The sequence below is a fragment of the Callithrix jacchus genome, chromosome 4 (genome assembly GCF_049354715.1).
Source record: "Callithrix jacchus isolate 240 chromosome 4, calJac240_pri, whole genome shotgun sequence".
Taxonomy (NCBI): Eukaryota; Metazoa; Chordata; class Mammalia; order Primates; family Cebidae; genus Callithrix; species Callithrix jacchus.
In genome coordinates, this window is record NC_133505.1 from 46,454,489 (window position 1) to 46,473,268 (window position 18,780).

Sequence of the window (18,780 nt, forward strand, 5' to 3'; positions counted from 1 at the left end):
TCTAAAGGTCACGTCAGAGTATTTTTCATAACTTAAAAAAAACCCTTGTAACTCCCCAGCAGAAATAGCACAAACTATTTCCATGTACAAACATACACTGAAACCTCAGCTCCTTTTAATGCTCATAGTTTGATGCTAGACCTCAGTCAGGTCCATGTTTGCATAGTTTCAAAGTAACATCCAGACACTGAACTCTAAATTATACTCTTCTCTTCCGGATGACCAGCTTTGAGAAAGGGTGGTGGGTGTGAGATAGTCTTTTCATGCCGTTATCCCTCCTGTGCCCAGTTCCCAAGCTCCACTAGGTAGAGTAGGTTTCCCTATTTTATTGAGATAGAGATAGACCATCCTGATTTTACCCAGTGGGAAGTCAGAGAGCCAACTACCTGCCCACTCCAGCCAGAAGCTTGAAAACATTCAGAGTCTTTTGATTTGCAGTCCAGCACTTCAGGTGCATCAGTACTTTAGTCTTTTGTCTTTCCTTCCAACGTTGGCCTCAGAGAAGGGTTTACTGTTAGCACTACCACCATGTTCAGGTAGCAGTCAAGGAGTTGAACCTTGAACACACTGGGTCATCCTCAGAGGTTTGGGAAGGAGACTCAGGTACTCAGATGCTGAAACTGGCAGGAAACTCAGGTGAATATCATGTTCTTGTGTCCATCTTTTGGGTAGACCTGTTTCCTCCTCTGTGATCCTCTACTGTTTTGTGTTCCTAAAACTAATAATGATATTTATTATATGCTTATTACATTGCCAGGCACTACTCAGTATACTTTATAGACATAGTGATTTAATCTTCAGAACAGTTCTGCAAGATAGTTATTATTATTCCTCTTTTACAGATGAAAAAAATGTGGTTACTCAGAAACTTAAGTATATTTTCTGAGGTAATATTTCTAGTAAGTGATGGAGCCAAGACTTGAACACGGGTCCTTTTTTTTTTTTTCTCCCTTGAGACAGTCTCGCTTTTTTGCCAGGCTGGAGTGCAGTGGCGCAATCTCGGCTCACTGCAGCTTCCATTTTCTGGTTTCAAGCAATTCTCCTTCCTCAGCCTCCTGAGTAGCTAGGACTACAGGCACATGCCACCATGCCCAGCTAATTGTTTTTGTATTTTTAGTAGAGATGGGGTTTCACTACATTGGTCAGGATGGTCTCTATCTCTTGACCTTGTGATCTGCCCTCTTCGGCCTCCCAAAGTGCTGGGATTACAGGTTTGAACCACTGCACCTGGCTGGACACGGATCTTTAAGACACTAAAGCCTACGTTGTTTTCCCGTATGTCATGCTACTGCTTTTCACATTTTATTGTAATTGCTTCTTCTCCTAACCAGACTGTGGAAAAACAGACTGTTGAATGAAATATGGAAAAAATGAAATATACATTTGAAAATAGAGCATATAGTAAACTAGTTTGAAAATGTGAGTTCTCAAATAACATCTGGTTTCAGATCTAAGCTTAGCCACTGACAAGTTGTGATTTTAAGTAAATAAATTAACATCTCAAAATTTTGTTCTTCGCTTATAAAATGGGATGATAAATCCCTCAGGTTTGATGTAAGAGAGAAAGAAGGCCGGGCATGGTGGCTCGCGCCTGTAATCCCAGCACTTTGGGAGGGGTAGATCACGAGGTCAAGAGATCGAGACCATTCTGGCCAATATGGTGAAACCCTGTCTCTACTAAAAATACAAAAATTAGCCAGGTGTGGTGGCACATGCCTGTAGTCCCAGCTACTCAGGAGGCTGAGGCAGGAGAATCGGTTGAACCTGGGAGGCGGAGGTTGCAGTGAGCCAAGATCACATCACTGCACTCCAGCCTCATGACAGAGTGAGACTCCATCTCAAAAAAGAAGAAAAGAATACACTCACATAATAGACATTGAGTTTTAGGTAGCTTCCATTGTCTTAATGAAGATTATGTCTTTATAGTGAGCACCTGTCAGATGGTGTTGATAAATACATCAACAGATTAAGCAGAAGAAAGAGTAAAGCAGTAGTACTGGCATTCTTTGCTGTACTCAGTTTTATTAACTGATTTTATATTGATCACGTTCTTTGTTACATGTTAGTATTATAATAGCAATTGAAGGTGGTAATATTTTTAGATCTCTGTTAGTGAGATATGATAAGCATTGAGTTCTCAGGCTTACCTTTGTAGGCCTTCATTAGGTGAATACATACCTCTTAACTAGAAAAAGATTGAGAATTTCTGACTTGGAAGGAAATTAATGCAATGTCCAGGTCATCTCCTAAACCACCTGAAGGAAAGTTAAGATTTCTCAGCATGGACATTAAAGGTCATCAAGTTAAGCCAGCTGTACTACTTTTCAAGAAGTCTGTTCTGTGGCCTCTTAGGCTAGCCAGACTGCCTAAGCATTAAATATTCCTGACTCTCAAGGACAGAGCTTCCTGATTTTGAGAAGTAAATTAAATGATTTATTTTGAGAACAACAGATTGGCTGTCTTTGTCTCCATCTTTCTCCATTCTCTGTTAGAGAAAGATGGAGGTTGCCCGTGGTAGATATTTTGATCATTTTTCTTTCAAACTACCAATTGTTATAGTTGTTTTGCGGGAATGTTCCTTGTGGTCTTTATGTCTAGGTTCTTCAAATGAGGATTCATGTCAGTGGCATGTGTTGTACAGTGATTCTACTATGAGTGGGGTCTCCCAAAGATCTCCCAGACAGAAACCACATGGGCCTTCAGGCACAGATGGTCAGTAAATAATTACTTTACAGTCGTGTCATTTCTTAGGAGCTGCAGGGTGGGACCTTAAGTGAGATCTTACCTACCTCTTTCCAGCCAGTCTTACAAGGTTGGACCTAAAGCAGCCTTGAACTTAGTAATGATATGTGTTAGAAAAAGGATACTGAGATTAGACTAAGGTGGATCTTTAAGTTCGCAGTTTCTGACAAAGGGCACACATGTACCGTCTGAGGTGTGGAGAGAAAACAGCAAAAGCTCAGCCTTAATTTATATTTTGCAGATTCACTTTATTGTGTGTATGTGTGTACATACATAAACTTTATTTTTATCACTTTTTAAATTTTTAATAGAAAACGGCAAAAGCTCAGCCTTAATTTATATTTTGCAAATTCATTTGTGTGTGTTCATACATATACTTTATTTTTATTGTTTTTTTATTTTTTAATAGCGACATATTCACTTTATTATGTGTGTGTGTTCTCATACATATACTTTATTTTTATTATTTAAAAAATTTTTTAATACAGACAAGGTCTTATTGTTGCCCAGGCTGGTCTCGAACTCCTAAGCTCAGGCAGTCTTCTTGCCTTGACCTACCATAGTGCTGGGTTTACAGACGTGAGCCACCGTGCTCAGCCCATACATATAGTTTGTAAACAGCAAATACACACACAAATATATACGTATTAAAGGTACATGGCCAGTTATTTTAGATAGGATCATGCAGTTTTAAAAGGTTAGTGACTTCTTCAATAAACATTATTTTCTTTTGGGAACTTTGAAAATTAGCTCTAAGGATTAGCATTAGACCCATCATTATGTGGTCTAGTAAGTGAAGACCTCAGTGGTTGATTAATCAGTCACCATTTGTATTTCAAGCAACTACTGTTTTGATCAGATAAAGGGTATTGTCATAATTTAGAGGTGGGCAGCAGTGTAGAGTGGTTGGTCTACAACTATCAAAACGAGAGAGGCAAGTCTTTTTAAGAAACTGTTTTGTGATCACTGTGAGTCTAAGAAGAAGATTGCAAAAAGTAGCTGTAGTAGCAAATGAAAGATCAGTCTGTCTTTGTGAACTACATGGGAAAGACTTTTCATTAGATGCTGGCTTTTAGCCACACAGAACTATTAACAGTTAAACTCATTGTAATCTTTAGATTAAAAAAAAAAGGCAACACCATGGTCATTTTTGTATTTAAACAGAAATTAAATGAAGGTTGTGTGGTTTTCCCCACTCTACCCCACCCCTACCATCTCTGTAGAGTTCTAGGATGTCCACAGTCAGCAGAGTTAAAAAGTACTACCAAGTCCTAGGTTGCTTTTGGTTAGAATGTGTGAATTAAAGCACATCACACCTTCAGATTACTAGACAGAGTTTACATTTCTTCACAGACCTTAGAATGTGTTCTACGTGTTCCCTTGTTAATTCTCACAACATTCCTGCCAAGAACAAGTATTTTGTGAAGGAAAGAGATGACTTTCCTTGACAACAAACCACCCAGAGATTCCCTTTTGTCTTTAATCTTTTCTGATCATCAGGTGGTACCTTCAGCTAATAAAATATTGTAACCGAAGTTATAGTCATCTTCTTGTATTTGGAAGGTATTTGGCTATTTAACTGGCTGTCTTCATGACATTATATTTTTATTTTTAAAGTGGGCAAGATTCAATGAAATCCCTATCAAAATACCAATGACATTCTTCACTGAAGTAAAAAAAAAATCCTAAAATTTATATGGAAGAACAAAAGACCCATAATAGCCAATGCTATAATAAACAAAAAGAAGAAAACTGGAGGAATCACATTACCTGACTTCAGTTTATACTACAGAGCTATACTCACCAAAACACCCTGATACTGGCATAAAAACAGATACATAGACCAATAGAACAGAATAGAGAACCCAGAAACAAATTCACACACCTACAGTGAACTCATTTTTGACAAAGGTGCCAGGAAAATACACTGAAGAACAGAAAATCTCTTCAACAAATGGTGCTGGAAAATGGATACTCATGTGCAGAAGAGTGAAACTAGGCCTCTGTCTCTCTCCACATACAAAAATAAAATCAAAATGGATTAAAGACTTACATCTCAGACCTCAAACTATAAAACTACTATAAGAAAACCTTGTGAAAAATATTGAGGACATTGGTCTGGGCAAAAATTTCTTGAGCAGTACCTGACAAGCACAGGCAACCAAAGCAAAAATGGATGGTGTTAAACAACTTCTGCACAGTGAAGAATACCGCTAACAAAGTGAGGAGAACACCCAGAGAATGGGAGAAAGCATTTGCAAACTACTCATCTGACAAGGGATTAATAACCAGAATATATAAGGAGCTCCAACTGCTCAATAGGAAAAAATCTAATCATTCAATCAAAAAAATGGAGAAAAGATTGAATAGACATTTTTCAAAAGACCTACGAATGGCAAACAGACATACAAAACGTTGTTCTATCTCACCCCAGTTAAAATGGCTTATATTCAAAAGACAGGCAGTAATAGGTACTGATAAGGATGTGAAGAGAAGGAAACCCTTGTACACTGTTGGTGGGAATGTAAATTATTACAACCACTATGGAAAACAGTTTGGAGGTTTCTCAAAAAAACTAAAAATTGAGCTCCCATATGATCCAGCCATCCCACTGCTGGGTATATATCCAAAAGAAAGAAATCCATATATTGAAGCAGTCAGTATCTACGCTCCTATATTTATCATAGCACTGTTCATGGTAGCTAAGAATGTTTCCAGCAAGAAATGTTTCCTTGCTGTTAGGTAACTGAGAAATGTATATGAGATTTTTAAAACTGATTCAGAAGCTAAAGCGTGTTGGTATTAAGTCACAAGTGACCCTGAAAAGCTTAGTGATACCTACACTTGTGTGTTTTATCTCCTGGTAAAGTCAATATTCATGGAATCAATATTCATTGGAAGCAACCCTGAGTATCTACCAACAGATGAATGGATAAAGAAAATATGTCTTACACACAGTGGAGTACTATTCCGCCGTAAAAAGGAATGAGATCCATTTATTCTTTTTTTATCTATTCCATCATTTGCAACAACATGGATGGAACTGGAGGTCATTATGTTAAGTGAAATAAGCCAGACACAGAAAGACAAACATTGTATGTTTTCTCTTATTTGTGGGATCTAAAAATCAAAATAATTGAACTCATGGGCACAGAGAGTAGAAGGTTGGTTACCGGAGTCTGGGAAGGGTACTGCATGGTTGGGGAAGGAGGTGGGGATGGTGGATGGGTACCAAAAAAAAATAGAGTAAGATTCACTATGTGATAGCACAACAGGGTGACTATAGTCAATAATAACCTAATTGTACATTTTTAGATAACTTAAAGAATGTAATTGTATTGCTTGTAACCCAAAGGATAAATGCTTGAGGGGATGGATACCCCATCCTCCATGATGTGCTTATTTCACATTGCATGCCTGTATCAACACATCTCATGTATCTCATAATAATACACCTATTATGAACCCACAAAATTAAAAAAAAAATGTAAAGCTGTTGTAAAAAAAGGGTCTTGTGGGAAAGGAGGGAAATTCATTGCCTTTTATTAGGATTTCTTAAAGACATACTGTGTGACCTCTATTAAAATAAGACAGTTGCAGGTTTATGGCAAAATATTTTATATTTCTTTCATTACCATTTCCTATTGATGAACCTTAAAATCTGAGCTGTAATGGAATAGATAGGACCAGGTCTAGCCTTAAATTTACTTGGACAAATAGTCTCTCCAGTGGGATTCTTGGCCAGTGGTGAGCCAAAGCATTCTGCCCCTCTGGGCTGGCTCCTCTGGTGGGATAGGCATCATGTAAGTGGGGCATTGGCTAGCTGTTAGCCTTAGGTTGACTATATCAAGGGATAGATATTTTAGCCTATGAAAAAGGACTCCAGCCTTAGTTGCCCACTCATATGAGGCTTTAGTTTTTCCTTTTCATTTTATAGTCCTTTTATTTCTGAAGTTAAAATAAGAAATAATTCATAGGCAAGTTTGCAGACTTGACAGTATTGTCAGCAGACTTTGCTCTCCTCTATCTGTATTCACTTTTACTCTTCCTCAAGCACATCTGTTGAGTAGATAATATTCTCTCTGATAGACTTGAAAAAGGACGGTTAAAACATGCTGTGTGTATGTTTAAAATGTGATTATAATTAGTAGAGCAGCAAATAAAATAACTATTTGTGAGGCCATAAGGGAGCTGTAGAACTGTCTGAGATTAAAGCAGATGGGACTAGGAACTGTCCCATTAACTATCAAGGCAGTTTTTTCAGAAATTGTCATTTTTCCACCCTGTAAGAAGCATGTTAATTCAATTTTACTTTATGTCCCTCCTTTTTACCCTCCCTCCCTAGTTTGGGTCACCTGTTTTCCTTTCAGTGTAACAAAACAGTGACATGAACTAGAATAGCTTTGTATTGTTCATTGTTCTCTCTCTCTTTTTTTTTTTTTTTTTTTTTGGAGACAGAATCTTGCTGTCACCCAGGCTGGAATGCAGAGGTGAAATCTCGGCACACTGGCCTCCCAGGTTCAAGTTATTCTCCTGCCTCAGCCCCCAAGTAGCTGGGATTACAGGCACCTGCCACCATGCCCGGCTAATTTTTGTATTTTTAGTAGAGATAGAATTTCACCATGTTGGCTAGGCTGGTCTTGAACTCCTGACCTCAAGCGATTGGTCTGCCTCAACCTCTGAAAGTGCTGGGATTACAGATGTGAGCCACCAAGCCCAGCCTCACTTCTTTTGTACAGTCTGTTTATGATATTGTTTTTTCTTTTTTCTTTTTTTTTTTTTTTTTGAGACAGAGTTTCGCTCTTGTTACCCAGGCTGGAGTGCAATGGCGCGATCTCGGCTCACTGCAACCTCCGCCTCCTGGGTTCAGGCAATTCTCCTGCCTCAGCCTCCTGAGCAGCTGGGATTACAGGCACGCGCCACCATGCCCAGCTAATTTTTTGTATTTTTAGTAGAGATGGGGTTTCACCATGTTGACCAGGATGGTCTCGATCTCTCATGATCCACCCGCCTCGGCCTCCCAAAGTGCTGGGATTACAGGCTTGAGCCACCGCGCCCGGCCGATATTGTTTTTTCTTATGAAGACAAGAAGAAACCTCCTTTAATCTGGAAGTTAAGAGAAGATTGATGTGCTGAAGACTTTCACATCAGTGTTTGGAAGTCAGTTAAAGGGAAATGTTTCATTGTTGTTAGGTTACCAAGAGGTTTATTTGAGATTTTTAAAATTGATTCAGAAGCTAAAAGGTGTTAGTATTAAATCAGAAGTGGCCCAGTAAATCTTAGTAATACCTACACTTGTATCTTTTCTCCTGGAAGAGTCAATATTCATGGCCAGTACATTTAATCCTAGAGAGTTGTATCAGTGGCTACAAGCTGTATTTGTCAATATTACACACTATAGCTGGCTCTTCTAAGGAGGACATCACATCTTCCTCTGCTCTGTGGAGTTTTGTTTCTGTTTTTCAGAGGGAGTCTCCGTCTATTGCCCTGGCTGGAGTGTAGCGGTGCGATCTCAGCTCACTACAACCTCCACTTCTTGGGTTCAAGCAATTCTGCTTCAGCCTCCTGAGTAGCTGGGACTATAGGTGCGCGCCACCATGCGCAGCTAATTTTGTATTTTTAGTAGAGATGGGATTTTACCATGTTGGCCAGGCTGGTCTTGAACTCCTGACCACAAGTGATCCACCCACTAAGGCCTCCCAAAGTGCTGGGATTACAGGTGTGCTCTGTGGCTTTTTAAAGGAAGGTAGCTTCAGGTGTGGGTTCAACTGTTTAATTCACTTTTTAAATCTTTCTTGTTGGACCTTTAAGTAGAGCTCTTCCCTCAGGTCTGCAGTATCAGCATTTGTGGCAGAAAATTAGAAATTTGACTACTTACGTAATATGCAAGTTCCCATCACGAGAATATTAGGGAAGATATAAACCTTTCATTTTTTATTAGCATTTAATATAACCATTGAACAAAGATCAAAACAGTAAATCTGTCATGGCAAGGAAAAAGTATTTAAAGAAATATTTTACCTTGTGCACTCATCATCTTGGGTCCTGAAGGGGTTCATTTGATTCCTGGGGCAGGGGACAAAAAGAATATAAAATATTTGGCAAGATTGCAAGAATTTCTCTGATCAAAAGGTGCCATCTGACCATGTTTTGCCACAGAAAGCAAAGTTCTCACCAAAGTTTATCATGGCATGTCATAGTGGCTATTTGCTGACTGTGTGTGGGTTTTGCCATTCAATACTGGAAAAGAGAAATAGTCTAAATGCTTTTCCTTGGGTTTCCTTTCCCTGGAAGAACTCTAATCACTCTGCTTCAGTTGTTTATGTTGAAGATAGAAATGAAGGAGTAAGATAAAATATATTAATAATTAGATTTGATACTCAATATGTAAATAATAGGTGAGTTTAAAAGCACCTCGCACAATGTATAGATTTCAGATAAAATCAGGGAAAATGTACTGTTTTGTGATTAGAGCCCTAAATGAGAATTAGGTCCCCCTGCCACCAATTGCTATGTTTGTGTTACAGTGCAACACAGAATGTGTCTGTTTGCTATACCTAAAGTTACACGCTTGTTTCAGAGGCCTCATTTGGGCTTTACTCAGGAGAAGCAGGGACTTCTCTTCTGAGACAAGGTTGAATATAAGTGAATAAGTGGAATATCAGGCCAGGATGCAGTCTCATCAAGGGGGATTTTTGCACTTGAAAAATGAAATTGCACTCTAGTATGAAAAGGAAAGGGAAATGTGGCTTGTTGCTGTTCTGGAGATGTGTGTGTATATGTAAGAAGTCCAGGCTTTGCTGTTGAGCTTTTCATGATGTACATGATTTGCACAAGTCAGTTTGCATGGGTCCACAAATGCAGTTACAGCTGGGTTTTTTGGTTTTGTTTTTTTTTTATAGTCGATTTTATCATAGCTTGCATTCTTACCAAGGAGAAAGAGCCCTGAACTTTCATTAATTAGCTGTTCTATTGCTCCACTGGGACAAAATGCCTGAGCCAATACTATTTTAAAAGCATATCAGGGGAATTTAATTCCCCTCTCCTCCTTTGAAACTTTTGGACTTTTTTTTTTTTATTGGTTGGGTCGATAGGTCTGGGGAGTGCCTTTCAGGTGATGCTCCATAGCATGTGTGTGCCTGTTGGAAGGCAGCATGTTAGAAATTCAGCCTTCCCAAAGCAGTCTTACCAGAAGGAGTATGATAGAACAGCCACAAAGCAGCATTATAAATCATCTGAGCCTTGCAATGATACTGCCCATTAAGGAGCCTTTTTTTTTTTGCCCTACTCAGTTCCTGGCTCTACTAATAGAACAGCGCATCAAGCAAGGCTGTAAATAAAAGTTATTACCTAATAGGTGGGTGCCGAAGTGGAACGGACGGAGCTGAGGCATGGAGGCCTTATTACTGCTCATCAGCAATTATAAACAGGATAAAGTATCTGGGACTTGCGCTGATGCAGCGAGGGCTAATAGGCTGTGGATGACAGTGGGCGATGATAGGATGATGTATGCTGATGGGTTTCACTGCTTCATCTTGCTGCTTGCTTCCAAGACAAGTTGTATTCTCTGTTTTCCTGTTTGCTCATCTATCTGAAGAGATGGTCCCATTGCCTCGCCTCCCAGCAGGTGGGCTGGCATTTATTCCTCATACCTGTGGCTGCTTCTTGAGGCACCCCCCTCAAGAAGGGTCTTCGGAAATATTTCATAATCATGGCCGATTAAAGTTGTAATCTTAGCGTATTGTCTGCTGTCATAGTTACAGATCACACCCTCAGAAGGAGTTGCTTACGTGGATTATAGGACCAGCTGAGACACTGGTTAGGCAGCCAGTCCAGCATTTTACTAAAAGACTGCTGTGACAGAGTCCTGTAGTAGATTCTCTAGAAACATGCAAAAGAAGTGATAAATGTGTATCTTGTCTCTGGGAGCTTACACCATAGAGAGAGAGAATAAGTACAGAAACAAGTACAGCTAATTCCAGCTTTTGAGAGCAAGAGATATTTCAAAAAGTGAAGACCAGGAAAATAGATTATGCCAATTATTAGGAGCAGATATAAAATTAATGTTGTGTTTTTCTTTTCAAGAATTACCTTCCTTGTGAAATGCTTGGAATTCACTTTAGAGTCATGGGGAATGATCCCATGAAGGGATACTAGAATGTGGAGGCAAAGTCTAGCAGTAGGACTGTGTTTTCTAGTGAATGGAAAACTTCAAATGTGATTTGGCAATGCTTTTGAGTAGCACATAGGCACCTAGTACTTGTAAAAACTGAGATGCATATCTGTTCAACTTTGAGTACTCAGCTTCACTAAATCACAGTAATTAAACCTTCGACATAGAAATCTGTAACAGAGTCACAGAAGAATACTTTTGGAAAGGGCTTTCCAGTTTGATCCAGGAGTTTATCAGTATTCTGGTATTTCACTTGTGCCTTTAAGTAAATACACTTTTTTATGTAGTAACCTCAAAACTAACCTATCAGGAGCCTTCTTGCTGTTAGAGATATTTTAGTTTTTCTCTGATGCCTTAAGGTATGCCTAGGTATATCTCAGTTTGGAAGAAGCCTGATACATGATAATCCCAATATTACAAGCTACCTAAACTAAGAATTAATGTTATAGGAGGGTCCTTCAGTCTATAAAATGCCTTGCCATTGGGTTAATATAAATAGATTTTCCCTTTTGCATATAAAGTAATAGTTGCCAAAAAAATAAGTTCCTACTTATTTATTCAAAGAACGTTCTGTGGGTAGTGGCCAGTGGAATAGAGAAAGAGAAATAAATCTGATTAAGATGTGTTTGAAAAGAATAATTGGCAGGATTTGATGACCGATTAGAGTAGGCTGAAGAAATACTGCAAAGTATAAATTTGGAGAACTGAGGGAAGAAAGATGTAACTGACACAGAAGGAGTAGGAAGAAAACTTAACTGAAACTATTTTCAGTTTCTGATGAGTTAAACTTAGATTATTGTAGTCCTGTGGAAAATTACAAATACGGACATGTTTTGGAAATTGCTAATTTAGAAGCAGTAAAGCTGTACAAATGAATAAAGAAGAGGAAAAGGGGGTAAATACTGTATTTAGGGGCAGGAAAGAGAAAGAAGAGCCAGTGAATTAAGAAAGCTAAAGAAAGGAGAGCGCTTCTCACAGGATGGTGAAAGATGCATGAGAAGAGGGGTCATGAAAACTATGGCTGTGGCTAGCAGAAGTTCATTGGAAACCTGAAAGAAGTTGGTGTAATGTGTGGGAAACCAAAGCCTGAAATCATTGAAGAAGGCCTTAATAACAGGGAAATAAAGACAGCAGACAAAAATCATTCATCGTGGAGTTAATTGAACCATTAAAACCAAGCAAATGGTGGTGGTTGTGGGGAGAGACAGGGTCAGGCATTTTTTGGTGTGGAGGTAAAAATAGTGAAATATTTTGCCCCTACTAAAATACAAAGAAAAGGAATCCAGAAGAGAAATAGAAAAGATTAGAGGAGAAATGGACAAGGCATATAAGCAAGACTCAGCAGAGACAGCAACCCAGAGGCATTATTTCTCTCTAAGAGTATATAAGGAAAGACATACAGATAGAGATTTTTTTATTAAATGAGTAAACGGTTAGCTGAGACAAGGTGAACTAGGGAGTTCCTCCTAGAAAAGGTGGTAACCATGTTCTGAATAGAGAAAAAATAATAACCATAAACTGTAAGTAGCAGCAGAGAGCTGAGGTTGTAAGGAAGGAACCATTGTGGACTGAGGAGGGAACATAGCATCTACAATTAGTAGCTAATTCAAGCTGTCATTAACTAGTTTAAGTTTTTTTGTTTTTGTTTTGAGATGGAGTTTTGCTCTTGTTGCCCAGGCTGGAGTGCAAGGGTGCAATCTTGGCTCACCACAACCTCCGCCTCCCGGGTTTAAGTGATTCTCCTGCCTTCAGCCTCCCGAGTAGCTGGGATTACAGAGGTCCCCACCACACATGGCTAATTTTTTTTTTTTTTTTGTATTTTTAGTAGAGTTGGGTTTCACCATGTTGGCCAGGCTGTTCTCAAACTCCTGACCTCACGTGATCCACCAGCCTAGGCTGGATACAGCGCCACCATCACAACTCACTGTAGCTTTGACCTCCTAGGCTCAAGCGATTCTCCCACCTCAGCCTCTCCAGTAGTTTAGGACTACAGGCAGGCATGTAGTTGTTTCATTGTAACTTAAGCCTCCTGAGTTCACGCCGTTCTCCTGCCTCAGCCTCTGGAGTAGCTGGGACTACAGGCATGTGTCACCATGCCTGGCTAATTTTTACATTTTTAGTAGAGATGGGGTTTCACCACGTTGGCCAGGCTGGTCTCGAAATCCTGACCTCAGGTGATCTGCCTACCTCAGCCTCCCAAAGTGCTGGGATTGCAGGTGTGAGTCACTGCACTAGGCCAGAAATTTAATTTCTAAATGTATGTTCCAAGAAAATGAAAACAGTATTGCCCATCTTAAACACAGTTACAGTAAGTCCTCACTTAACATTATTGATTGGTTCTTGGAAACTGTGACTATGTATATATATATATATATATATATATATATATATATATATGGTTTGTTTTTGTTTTTGTTTGGTAGAGATGGGTTTGCTCAGGCTAGTCTCGAACTCCATGTCTAGGTTGTGGAAGTTAAATATCACTGTATGTATTGGTGGAAAGGAATCTTTACAGATATTTCACAAGTTTGCCTTTTAAAAATACAATACTTCTATTTCCTGAGGTCTCTAAGCTTGTATACTTAAAACTGAGAACTCCTTTTCTTTGTAGGGCAAATCACAATTTAGGGGCCACAGAGGGTTAATAGTTTCTGGTGATTAAAGTCTGGGTAAGAAAGACTGGCTGTTACATCCAAACCAACATGAGAAGATACTTTAGCCAATAAATTTACTGGTTTATGATTAAAAATCAAACAGTTTAACCTTGGAGGTATTTTTGTCATGGGGGACTTAATGTTGTGATTAGTTACCTGAACAGCCAAGTGCCTCTGTGGGTTCAGTTAACCAGCCTCCCACTATATATGTATAATTATTTCTAGTACATACACATACTCTGCCATAAAAGCTTATTTGGCCTTATGCGCCCTGTCATTCTGAATTCTCTGTTTCATTACCAGTATCCACCCACAGCATTTCAGAAAGCCATTCCTGAGTAGCAGAACCACAGCTCAGAATTTTAAATAAACCACACCTCCATTAGTTCAGTAGACAGGGTAATAAGTTACATGCTATGCACTTTCCACATCCATTCACCCTTTCAAAACTTATTAAAAATGTATACATATATAAGTAAGAAAATTGGGTATTTAACTCAGATTGTGTTCATTTTTCTGTTACTTTAGCAAGGGGTGAAGAAAAAGACTGTAGCAGGCATCTTTAAAATTTTACCTTGGGACCCATATTTACTTGAAAAATGTGCGGGGTGCTGCTTCTGTTTTTCTACAGAAGTTGAGCAGCTCTTCTCCAAAGATAATGTTATTACATTACAACTTGAATTATATGTTCAAATATGCAGACGACTTTTAAAAGAAAGTTGTATGCAGGGAGAGAACTCGTGTAGTACCATTTTGAATGAGACCTGTTAGCTGTAGCAGAACTGTTTTCCAGCTTGGCATTAACTGATAATTCCTGTAACTGACAAGATTCAGCTCTGCTTTTTCCTGGCATCCTGTTGATAAACCTATTTCTAGAAGATTAAAATCATATCTTAAGGTCTTGGTGGTCATTCTTCCTGGAACAGCCATTGCAGTGTATGCAATTAAAAATAGGTTCTTATTGATGTTGGAGGAATTACGAACCAAGAGATGACAAGTAAAATCTATGAGTAATCATTGAAGTGTACCTACAGGTAAGTTTTGGCTTCCCTGCAAACCTAGAGAAGCATGAGTTCTGACCTTACTGTTGACTACCAGCTACAACCATGTTGTCATGTCCTTTCCCATCAGACCTGAGCAGTGTCGACATTTCTTGGAAAGAATTCAGTAGGCACTCTAGCCATTTATCTCTAAGGATAGCTACTCTGGAATATAGTCATGGAGTTTTTTATTTTAACATAATTTTAGACTTTAAAAGTTATAAGACTATTTCCTAAAATTCTACCCCCTGCCCAGATTCCCTAATGTTAACATTTTACCACATCAGCCTTATCTCTCTCCCTCTTTGTGTCTGTCTGTATACATACATGTATGTATGTATGTGTATTATATCCATAACCCTTACCATTTGAGTAAGTTGCAGACATGATACCCTTTTATACTAAAACTTCAGTGTGTAATTCTTAAAACCAAGGAATTGTTTTACATAGCTACAGTACAGTTGTCAAAACTGCAAACTTAAAACTGGTATATCATATAGTTGATTTTTAGTATGGTGGTTCACAGTGTGGGCATCTTGATAAATCACAATTCTTTCAGTGAAGATGGTTAAATTGAGGTTACAGTGTTAGACAGTTGCTCTTCTCATGTTTCAAATATATACTAAAGACAATTTTCCTAATGATGGTTTTTATACAGAATTCCTTGCTTCTGATTTTTCAGCAGCTTATTTTGCAAATGGGGTTAGTTCTCTTTTTTTTGTTATAAAACTTTTTTTTTTTTTGAGACATAGTCTCGCACTGTCGCCCAGGCTGGAGTGGAGTGGCACAGTCTCAGCTCACTGCAACCTCTGCCTTCCAAGTTCAAATGATTCTCATGGCTCAGCCGCCCAAGTAGCTGGGATTACAGGTGCCGGCAATCATGTCCAAGCTAATTTTTGTACTTTTAGTAAAGATGGGGTTTCACCATGTTGTCCAGGCCTGCCTTGAACTCCTGGCCTCGTGATCTGCCCACCTCAGCCTCCCAAAGTGCTGGGATTACAGATGTGAGTCACCGCACCCAGCCCAAAACATTTTCTTAAAACAGCTTTCTTCAGCCCTTCTAAATGTTCTACACACTTGGTAGTGCCTACATCAACAGTGACACAACCCTGACTAAGGAGCATCTAATACCCTCATTCAGGGATGAGAAAAGGAAGAAGGCTTTTCCTGGGCACACCTTTGTCATAATATATCAGAAGAAATCTAACTTTTGGTTCATTTAGCATCATATCACATGAGGTGCAGAAGTTATTTGTTATAAGCTTAAGGATTTCCATTGAGAGCAGTGAGTCAAAGGACTAAATTCCAAGGTGGACAGATTACCTGAGTTGAGGAGTTCAAGACCTGCCTGGCCAATATGATGAAACCCTGTCTCTACTAAAAAGACAAAAATTAGCCAGGAATGGTGGCAGGAGCCTATAATTGCAGCTACTTGGGAGGCTGAGGCAGAGAATAACCCAGGAGGCGGAGGTTGCAGTGTGCCAAGATTGTACCATTGCACTCCATCCTGGGTGACAGAGCCAGACTCCATCTCAAAAAAAAAAAAAAAAAAAACGGCAGGGAGAGGAACTGAATTAAGCTGATGCCAAATTAGAAACAAAAATAGTTTAAAAACAAATTAGCTATTTAATTTTAGCATCTACTCAGTTATGCATTCAAGCTGATTTTTTTAAACAGCAAAATATAAACGTTCAAACATTCCCCCTTACATTAAACCTGGAGCACATCCCACAGGATGACTGTCTCTCACTGTAAGATTACCATCATTAGCAACTTGTCCTGTTTTAGAAATCGTCTTCCTCCTTTCTTCTTTCTCCTTCTTCCTCCTCTTTCTTCTTCTTTCTTCTTCTTCATCATCATCATCTTACTGTTGAGCACCAGTGGAGTACTGAACATAGCTAATTCTGCCCCGACTCTAAAAGCCTGCATTATAAATCAGGCAGGCAAAACATTTGGAAGATCAAAAACACCCGCAAGTAGGGTAGTTAGGCTTCATAGGAGTGGGATGATTTACATGCTAATATCTGACATTTTGTCTGTATGTATGTTTTTAATAAAAATTCAGAAAATTTACTTGAATTAGCATCTCATTCATCTTTACTCATTTCCCCACCTCACCCCTACACTCAGTGTTACTCCATAAAGGAAATCAATTTTCAATTTTTTTGGCAAGGACCCAGGGCCAGATTAGGTTAACTCCTGGGCGAGTCATCTCTTAGAGACCAAGGTCTTGGGGTATAACATTATTTGAAGACTTCTGACCTGTCTCTTCCCTCCAGACCTGTTCAAATGTTAAGTCAACCACAGGAGGACATGGCCACAGTTACAGGTACTACCCAGCTACCCCAAATTTGTATAATTTTATAAGGCAGAATTTAAATACCTCTAGGCTTCATGTAACTGCAGAGTAATCAGGACACTTAATCTGTATTTTTAGAACGTTTAACTTTTTTTTTTTTTTTGAGACAGAGTCTTGCTCTGTCCCCTAGGCTAGAGTGCAGTGACACTATCTTGGCTCACTCACTGCACCCTTCACCTCCTGGGTTCAAGCAGTTCTCCTGCCTCAGCCTCCAGAGTAGCTAGGACTACAGGCATGTGCCACCATGTTGGCCAGGCTGGTCTCGAACTCCTGACCTCAGGTGATCCTCCTGCCTCTGCCTCCCAAAGTGCTGAGATTACAGGCGTGAGCTGCCGTGCCCAGCTGGAAGTTTAACTTCTAAATGAATGTTCTAAGAAAATGAAAACAGTATTGCCCATCTTTTTTTTCTTTTTTTTTTTTTGAGACGGAGTTTTGCTCTTGTTACCTAGGCTGGAGTGCAATGGCGTGATCTTAGCTCACCGCAACCTCCACCTCCTGGGTTCAGGCAATTCTCCTGCCTCAGCTTCCTGAGTAGCTGGGATTACAGGCACGCGCCACCATGCCCAGGTAATTTTTTGTATTTTTAGTAGAGATGGGGTTTCACCACGTTGACCAGGATAGGATGGTCTTGATCTGTTGACCTCATGATCCACCCGCCTCGGCCTCCCAAAGTGCTGGGATTACAGGCTTGAGCCACCACGTCTGGCCAGTATTGCCCATCTTAAACACAGTTACTGTAAGTCCTCACTTAACATTGTTGATTGATTCTTGGAAACTGTAGCTTTAAGGGAAAGGACAGCTGGTTCTTGAATAACATCATTTGGTTATAACGTTATGAGAAAAAAAAGTTGGCTTTGTTATATGTTTTTTTCCTTAAAGTCACAATTTTTAAGAGCCTGTCAGCAACATTGAGGACTTAACTGTATATGAAAATAAATCTGGATGTGTGTGTGTGTGTGTGTGTGTGTATCCATGTATATACACACACACACACACACACACACACACACACACACACACACACTTCATGGGCTTCTCAAGTTTCTCTTTCAGCAGATGAAAAATCTTGGCTGATTTCGCTTTTCTGATAAATACTGGAAAAGGCAGTAGAACAGAAGTTCTGTTTGGTCTTAATACTGTAAAAATATTTGGATTCTCATGGTCATAGACGGATTTGTGGCCAAGGAACAGAAATTACGGGATTTGGGCATGTGGACTTTGAGAAGTAGATTTTTCTCTTAGGTTTTTTAGTTTTGCTTTTCTCTCTGTTTTGTCTTACCTTAGAGTACTATCTTATTCGGTACTCTACTGATGCTATAAATGTAGTATTTTTAAACATCAATGCATTGTAATTTTGTTGCACTCTAAAATCCCCAAGCATGTTATAAAAAGGAAAGGTTATCTGTTGAGGATCATTTGTCAGTTGCAATGAGAACTGAACAAATTATGGGAAAAAGTAATATGATTTAGTTGGGCAGGCAGGAGAGGTCTTGCTAATGGAGAAGCTAAAACAAGGAAATGGTGTTAGGTTAAGTAAGTATCAGCCACAAAGGCTGTGACTGCTATTGCTAGCCTGACAGGTTCCACTTACTAGACACCTCTGAGGAATTTAGCTTCCGGCCATGCCCTTTCAGTAATTAGTGCAGTGGAAATGGCACTTAACAAACAAGGATGGTGGCTGCAATTTTTCAGATGAACCCATCCTCATCTGTGCCTTTTTGGTAAAGAGACCTGGTTTATGAGCTGTTAGGATACTATCAGGGTGGTTGAGAAGAGGAAGCTTTGTTTTCTGCCTGTGTGGACCATATAAAG

The 18,780-nt window shown here is 39.3% G+C and overlaps 1 protein-coding gene across 7 annotated transcripts in view; it reads left to right on the top strand.

Annotated features, from left to right (window-relative positions):
• ZFAND3 (zinc finger AN1-type containing 3) overlaps positions 1 to 18,780 on the top strand; it is a 335,328-nt gene that overhangs the window by 266,296 nt on the left and 50,252 nt on the right. The window lies entirely within an intron of this gene.